Source organism: Solanum tuberosum, unplaced genomic scaffold (assembly GCF_000226075.1).
Source record: "Solanum tuberosum cultivar DM 1-3 516 R44 unplaced genomic scaffold, SolTub_3.0 scf00093, whole genome shotgun sequence".
NCBI classification, from domain to species: domain Eukaryota; kingdom Viridiplantae; phylum Streptophyta; class Magnoliopsida; order Solanales; family Solanaceae; genus Solanum; species Solanum tuberosum.
The window spans coordinates 479,459-487,025 of record NW_006239018.1 but is presented as its reverse complement, the minus strand read 5'-3'; positions in this window follow the sequence as shown (position 1 = coordinate 487,025).

Below are 7,567 nucleotides of genomic sequence, written 5' to 3'. Positions count from 1 at the left end.
GAAGTGACTGTTCTGAAAGGTTGCAACTTTCAGAAATAACCATGACCGTTTGAAAGGTTGCAAACTTTCATGAATGGTCGTGTGGATTCTGACAGGATTGTAACCTTTCGGAACCAGTTCCACTTGCCTATAAATACATTGATTCCTCAAACTTATTCCTTACGAATTTTTCTGATTTCTACTTCTTCTTCTGCACAAAATTTCTTTCTGTACTTTACTGTTGTTGAGTGGTTCGATGACACCAGAGTTTTGGGTATCAATACACTGGTGATTGAGATCATTCTATCCTGGGAGGACATATTCCAAAATCAAAACCTCGGATACTAGAGGGGAATAATTTCCTTAAGGGGGATACTGTGCATTCAGTGGGCTTGATCTTTTCTGATTCTGTTTTTTCCAAATTGTGGTACGTTTTTACAGATTTTAGTTTTGTCAATTAATTTATGTTCATCTATTCTTACTGGTTTATTAAACTTTGGTTACTTTGTGTTTCTGCAAAGTTTATTGAAATCAGTAATTCTTATTTTTTAAACACAGATTACTAACAAGAACACCTGTCTTTTACCAGAGAAAAAGATTCTTCTTATTATCCTTTTTTCTAAAAAAAAAAAAAAAAACTTGTTCTTTTTTGACAAAAAGAATTTAGTTTAGAGAGTTGAAGGTATTCCGACATCCTATTTAATAAATAAATAACACAAAATGATTTTGAATGGTAAAAGAAGTGATTTTTTTGTTAAGGGAGAAAACATAATTTTATAACTGTTCTTGGAAATGGTTATTTCTTTCAAGAACAAAATTATATTTTTTATATTTTTTGATTTACTTATGTTGAACTCCAAAGAGGCGAATCTAGGATTTGAAGACGACGGACGGGTGTTGAGTGCATCACCCAACGACTAATGCATGTTTGTTAAAACATGTCACAAAATATATATAATTTTTTGAAGTTAACAGATGCATGTGCACCCTTACGGTCTACGGAAACACGTGGATCCGTCTCTGTCCACATCAGAACTGGTGGTGGACACTTTTCTTAAATTTTGTTATATTTATTTTTATGAAAGTTAGTCTTTGGAGTTGAGTTAGATTCAAAATTTATTTTTATCATATAATTTATGCAAATATTTCCTTTATAGGTTATTATTTAGATTTTGTCTGAAAGAGCTCTGAATTTTGACCAAAAATTAATTTATTGTTCAATGTCATTTAAAAAGTTCAAAGATGGCAAGACAAATAATTAAAAAAAACTCATTTATTAAGAAATTATCCTAAACAAGGAACAACTAGCAAAAAAATATATTCTAATTTCTATTATGATATCAAAGGTAGACTCATCATAATTTTAATTTACTTGATATTGGGAACGAACTATATCAATATTCAATTTTAGGACCGTTAATTTAAAATATAGCCAACATTGATTATTATTATTTTATTCTTTTTGCAAATATACTATTTTAAAACTGCTTCAAATATGCGGGATAAAATAAAGTTGCAAAAATTTGTGCCCTAAGTAAGATTGAAAAACTTTAGATATGTTTTTGTTGGAAGCTCGACTTTGTTAAGATCAAATATCAGATATTTTTGTATGAAGTTTGGTCATATTTTTTAAGGTCAACTTCATGTTGTTTTCACTATCAGATATTTGCTTACTAAAGTTGTAACCTTGGCAAGATCAAACTTCAGAGATGTAATAATTGCACTTCAAAAACATAAGGTCTTGCAAAGACTAATTTTAGACATATTTATTAAAGTTATGATTTTGAAGATCAAACTTCAAATATATAATAATTGCACTTTCAACATTTTGATATGGAGTTCAAGCATATATATGATTACATTTTACGTATTTTGAGTATAAAATTTAGATAAATATAATTTTTTCACACAAAATAATAATAATTCTTCGAATTTCAATAATTTATCGTAACAACAACAAATTTAACAAACTATTTTCCCACAATAGTAATACCATTGTCTTCAAAAAGAGTTAACAACACCACTTAATTCAAATTTACTTTTTATATTCAAAATTCAAAAATCTATTTTTTCATAGCATATTATACTACAATTACAATGAACAAGACTTGGACAAAGGTAGGGAAGTGTTGGGTCCCACTTCGATGATGGGATGATGTCAAATAATTTTTGTCCTATAAACTAGTTTTTGAGACTCACTTAAATTCAATATCCATATCTAATAACTTAATTTATCATTAATTTAGCTCATTTGTCTACGCTCTTGCCTCATCTTTGAAATAAAATTGAAATTCTTAAGTCAAGTTTCCTATAATAAAAATTTAAGATAATTAATGTATACTAATTGAAACCCTTACATGTCTTATATGTATGACATTCAAGATAATATTTTTAGTTGAGCCGATCAAACACAAATTGTTTCCAATTAATAAAATCACTTTTAAAATTGACTTAAACACAACAACTACTAGCTACTTCTCCTTAAACTTCGTATTTACAAAGATATTTTTTGCAGCTTTGCAACACACACAAAAAAAAGATATTGATCAAAAAGTGGACGACACAACTCCATAACATTATTTATCAAAATGTTTATGAGGTTATGGATTAAATATATTATTTGAGGAGCTGACTTAAAATGCAATTGGACTTTTTAAAAAAAATTTCGAGTGGGTGAACCCACTTTGACTTAAGGAAATGAAAAGGATCAGATTTGAACTAGAAGTTATAACAACCATGAAATTGTCAATTGATTCTATTTTTATGTGGCAAATATCTATGTTAATTGTATCCACAAAATGCAGAATCCAAATAAATGGGCCAAATGTTATCCTTAAGATAACTAATAACTGGACATTAGCAAATACAGTTTTTCTCCAAGACTACAAAGTTTTTTGATTATTGAGGTATTATAACTTCTTAAAGTTGTTAAATTAATTTATTCTCACCTAGGTGTTTATTTATATTTTCCACTCATTTTTATAATTTTATTGATATGTTAGCAAGGTGATTTTGACAATTACATACACATTAACAAATATGACTCATAAATTGAGTAAATTTGTAACTTAGATATAAATAAAGTTAAATAGTCAAAAATCCTTTCTATATGTTACATCCTCTGTCACAATATATATCTCAGCGTTTGATTGGTACGAAGTCTAAGATATAAGAGAAAATTTTGTTACGTTTACCAAATCATTCTTTTTAAAAATTGATTTTTTACCTCTCCCAGAATAAAGTGTTTGTGAAATTCAATAGGAATGAAATGAGACTGATGCCATTAAAAAGTCATCATGTAAAAAAAAGAAATTTATATGTGTTACTTTTCTTTAGCCTTAATGATAGCAAGTTAGCTACACAAATATTTATCACTTATTTTATATCATAATTTTATAATAAAAAAAATTAAATTTTGTATCAAATCAAATTAACTTAAGGAAAATTATATGAAAGTAAATGTTATAGCCATAGTTTATATTAATTGTAATTCGCAGCAAACATTTCCTTTTTTTGCCATCTGAGTCGATATACAATTAGCCATTTTATACATTTCGGTATAAAATATATAAAATGCGTTTGTGTTTATATAAAGCGAGAGAAAAATGTATATACAAGTACATATATTTTCGTCCTATACACTTATAATTATACAAATACAAATATTATTATATAAATTATAATGTATAAATAAATTTATACAAAACTGAAACAATTTGTATAAAACTGGATGTTTGTAGCGAATTATACAAATCAAAAGCTCCATAGCAAACATAAAACTTGCTATGAAACGCAATTATGCAAACTATAGCTATAACATACAAAGATAATTTTTATGTTTACTATATGTGAAAGTTGCTCATTATCTTAAGTAAAATGAGACCGATGGTGTAAGTGAATGTACCAATTTGAGAAAACAATGGGCGAAGCGTGGGAACCCAAAAACATGTAGCTAGCTGTCTGCTTCAGCCAGAGATTTAACCGAAAGTATTTTGGCTATTGAGTAACCTTTAAAGCTACTTTATAATCAACTAAAGAATATAAATATGAAAGAGTCATCATTCCAAATTCAGCCTAAATTAAAGTTAACCACACAAAAAAAATAAAATCAAATTGTACCATTCTATTGCCGCAAATACAAATGTGTGGGACCAGTAATTTCAATGTGCCAATTATTTTTATTCGAAGTATGAGAATCACATATCTAATCAAATATATTCTTTAAGGAATTTTAAACAGAATTTTTATATATTTATAGAAATGTTTAAATTATTAATTTAAAATATTTGAATAAAATTAAAGTATATTATAGTTAAAAATAATAAATTATTTAAGTCATAATTTATGTCTCTCAAATCTCAATTTATGTAATATATATAAAACTTCGAGAGTTAAACGAGTTCTTCTAATTTCGAATGGAAGTAATCAACACGTGAATTACTTGTTTACTTTGTAAAAGAAGCAACTGTAGCATTGATAAAGTGGAGTTTTTCACATGCATAAACCATGGGCTTCAGGCGGACTAGGAGTCGAAGCTTTATGGAGTGAGGGTATAATAAGCAAAAAATATTTTATTTTTCTTGATTTATCAAAAATGGCAAGAAGTATAAAGTACAAGTAAAAATGGATCAATGAAGTATTATATTTATGAGATACACTTATAAATTAGACTTAAAATAAATAAATTGAGTGTATTTGCTGCTAATTAAAAATTATCGCAATGTATTTAAGTAATTATAGATGATATGTTTGTTGTGTCGAGTAATTTTTTCTTATGTAAATCGTACGGTAGATCTAACCAAAGCCCATATATTGTTTAGAAAGAAGTAACCGTACATATTTATAGTCCTTTATTAGTTTTCAGATTAAACAAATGGTTTAGTCCACGTATTAATTGTACAATTAAATATTGAAATTATCTATGCGATAAATGATTATGTAAAAACTATTATGTGAAAAATAATATTGTATTAAATATTGATTATCTTATAAATAATATAATTACATAAATATGTTTTACAATATCAATTTGTATATAGAACATTAACTCTAACTTTGTATATAACTCAAAAAGTTATCCAAATCCATCTTTTTTGTTAATTTTTTTTTCATTATTATTACATTAGGATGAGGATACCATGCTACTAGTAAAGTTTGAATTATTATAGTTACTGAGGAAAGTAATCTATCGAAAATCATCTATACAAATTATATTTTTCTTTTATTTGGAAAATGCAACAAAATATACATTCTTTATCCCTTTAGAGTTTCTTTGAATTCACTCATGAAAAGTGAAAACCAGTCTATCGTTAGTTCATGCATTATTTTCGCGTAGACGTTACGCACGGAACAGTATTTGAGCCATTGCCTTTCGATGAGCCTGCCCACTTGGCTGCCTAAATACGTGATACACGAAGATTGGATTCAAAATTTAAAATTTAATAACGGTTTTAAGTTAATATATAGTAATAATTGAATATTTAAATATACTTAACAAATATTTTAATTTATAGAAGATTTGAGAATTTTTTTATCAAATTTCTATTTCATAGATAAAATTTTAGATCCGCCACTAATTATCGATAGTTTGATACACATTACACACGGACACGGTATCTTGTGTTCATCAACATCATAACTTTCGGCGAAGACAAATTATTCTGGCGTTCAGGCCCACGTCTTTTACTAATGAATGCTATATATAGTACTTTTGATCTTATCCCAATTTTCATTTTTCCTTTGCTTTGTTACTTTTGTGGAGATCTTAAGATTAGAATGAATTATTAGCCAAAAAAATAATTACAATATGTTAATTTACTATGAACTCTGCTGGCTAGATCAAGACCATCTTAGTGTGAAACAGTAAAGTTGATTTTTTAGAACTAGAAAAAATCATAGATTTTATGAATTTTTTTTTAGAATGACCTATTATAGTATTTTGGATATTATTTTAAGATACGTATAGAAGTTTTAGATCCTTGTTAGATAGTTAGATAGATTGGTCTTGTAAATGTTCTAGAGAATCAGATATTTATTAGTATAAATTATAGAATAGTTTAGATCTTGATGTAATATCTAGAACCATCTATAGATAAGTTTAATAGGGGATGATATTGTACATTTGTATTAAAACCAAATCAAAGAGTCTTCTCCTGTAACAAAGTTTTCTTATCCAAAATACACATTTCTCTTCTAGCTTCCTCTTCTTTAGTTGAGTCTTCTGATCTTAGTTAATGATATTACGCTCGTAGAAGGTTTTCACAAATTTGCTTTTCTTGTGATATCCTCTACTCTTAGCTCAATGTTTAGGGGTAAATGGCAAATCTATTCTTATATTATGGAGTACTCCTTAGTACTTCTGTTTACTTTTATTTGTGGCGAAATGGTCTGATGGACCCTTGTATTTGTATCACTTTGTATTCTGGATCCTTTTACTTAAACCTTTGTCATCTGGACCCTTAAACTAAATAAAACACAATGTAACAAATCCCTCTGACCATTGACCAAGCTTATGTGGCATTAGAATGTCTGAGTTGGCAAATATGTGTAACTACACGCTTCTTTAAGCGAGTGAATAAAATTTTTGGGTTAAAAAATATTAAAATTATAAAAGAAATATTTTTTAAAAACAATTAATTAAAAAAATCCTTCTTCTTCTTCACCCACTATCTGGTCCTTTTCAACCATTTTCATTCCATACCCATCCCTTTTTTTCTTCTTCTCCACAATCTATTAACATTAATTTATCAGATCTTAGGGCACATCTTGAGTCCACTGATTAACCGCGAAGGGAGAAAGCGGCGCTGGTGGTGCACGCCGAAGACCACTGCTTCACAATAGAGTGAGAGAGAAAGGCGGCACTGGTCAGTAGAGAGGAGAACTAGGTGGGTGAGGGTGCGAGGTCATGGCGACGAAGAGGTTTCTCGGTCAGATCTAGTGATACGGTAGCTTAGGTTGTTCGTTTTGTGGAGGTTGGAGGAGGAAAGGAAAATGGTGATGGTGTGCGGTGGAGATGAAGATAGGTGAGGGCGAGAGTATTTGCGATTTCGCCGGCAAAAATGGCCATGACGACGGCGATGGCTTCTCCGGTTGATTTTGGCCGTGAACAGTGAATGGGGAGAATGAGATGGCACTAACAACTTTTACGTCTCTTTTTACATTTATTAAAAAAATTATATGAAGAGTATATGTTACCTTTTATTAAAACATTATATGGAGAATCAAATTTCGGTTACCTTTCATTTAAACTAATTTTAGTTAACAAATAAAATTTTACGGATATTTATTAACATATGAAGAGTATATAATACCTTTTATAAAATAATTTTGGTTAATAATTTTAAAAAATAATTATGAAATAATTATGACATGGCACTAATATATATGACATGGATATGACATGTCATTTATGTAAAGGAGAGTGAGCTACACACATGGTTGGAGGGGCTTAAAAGTCTCATTTTAATTGAATCTAAGGGTTCAGTTGACAAATGGTTAAGTAAAAGGATCCAGAATACAAACGGATACAAGTATAGGGGTCCATCAGACCATTTCGCCTTTATTTGTCATACTTCACTTCACTAATGTT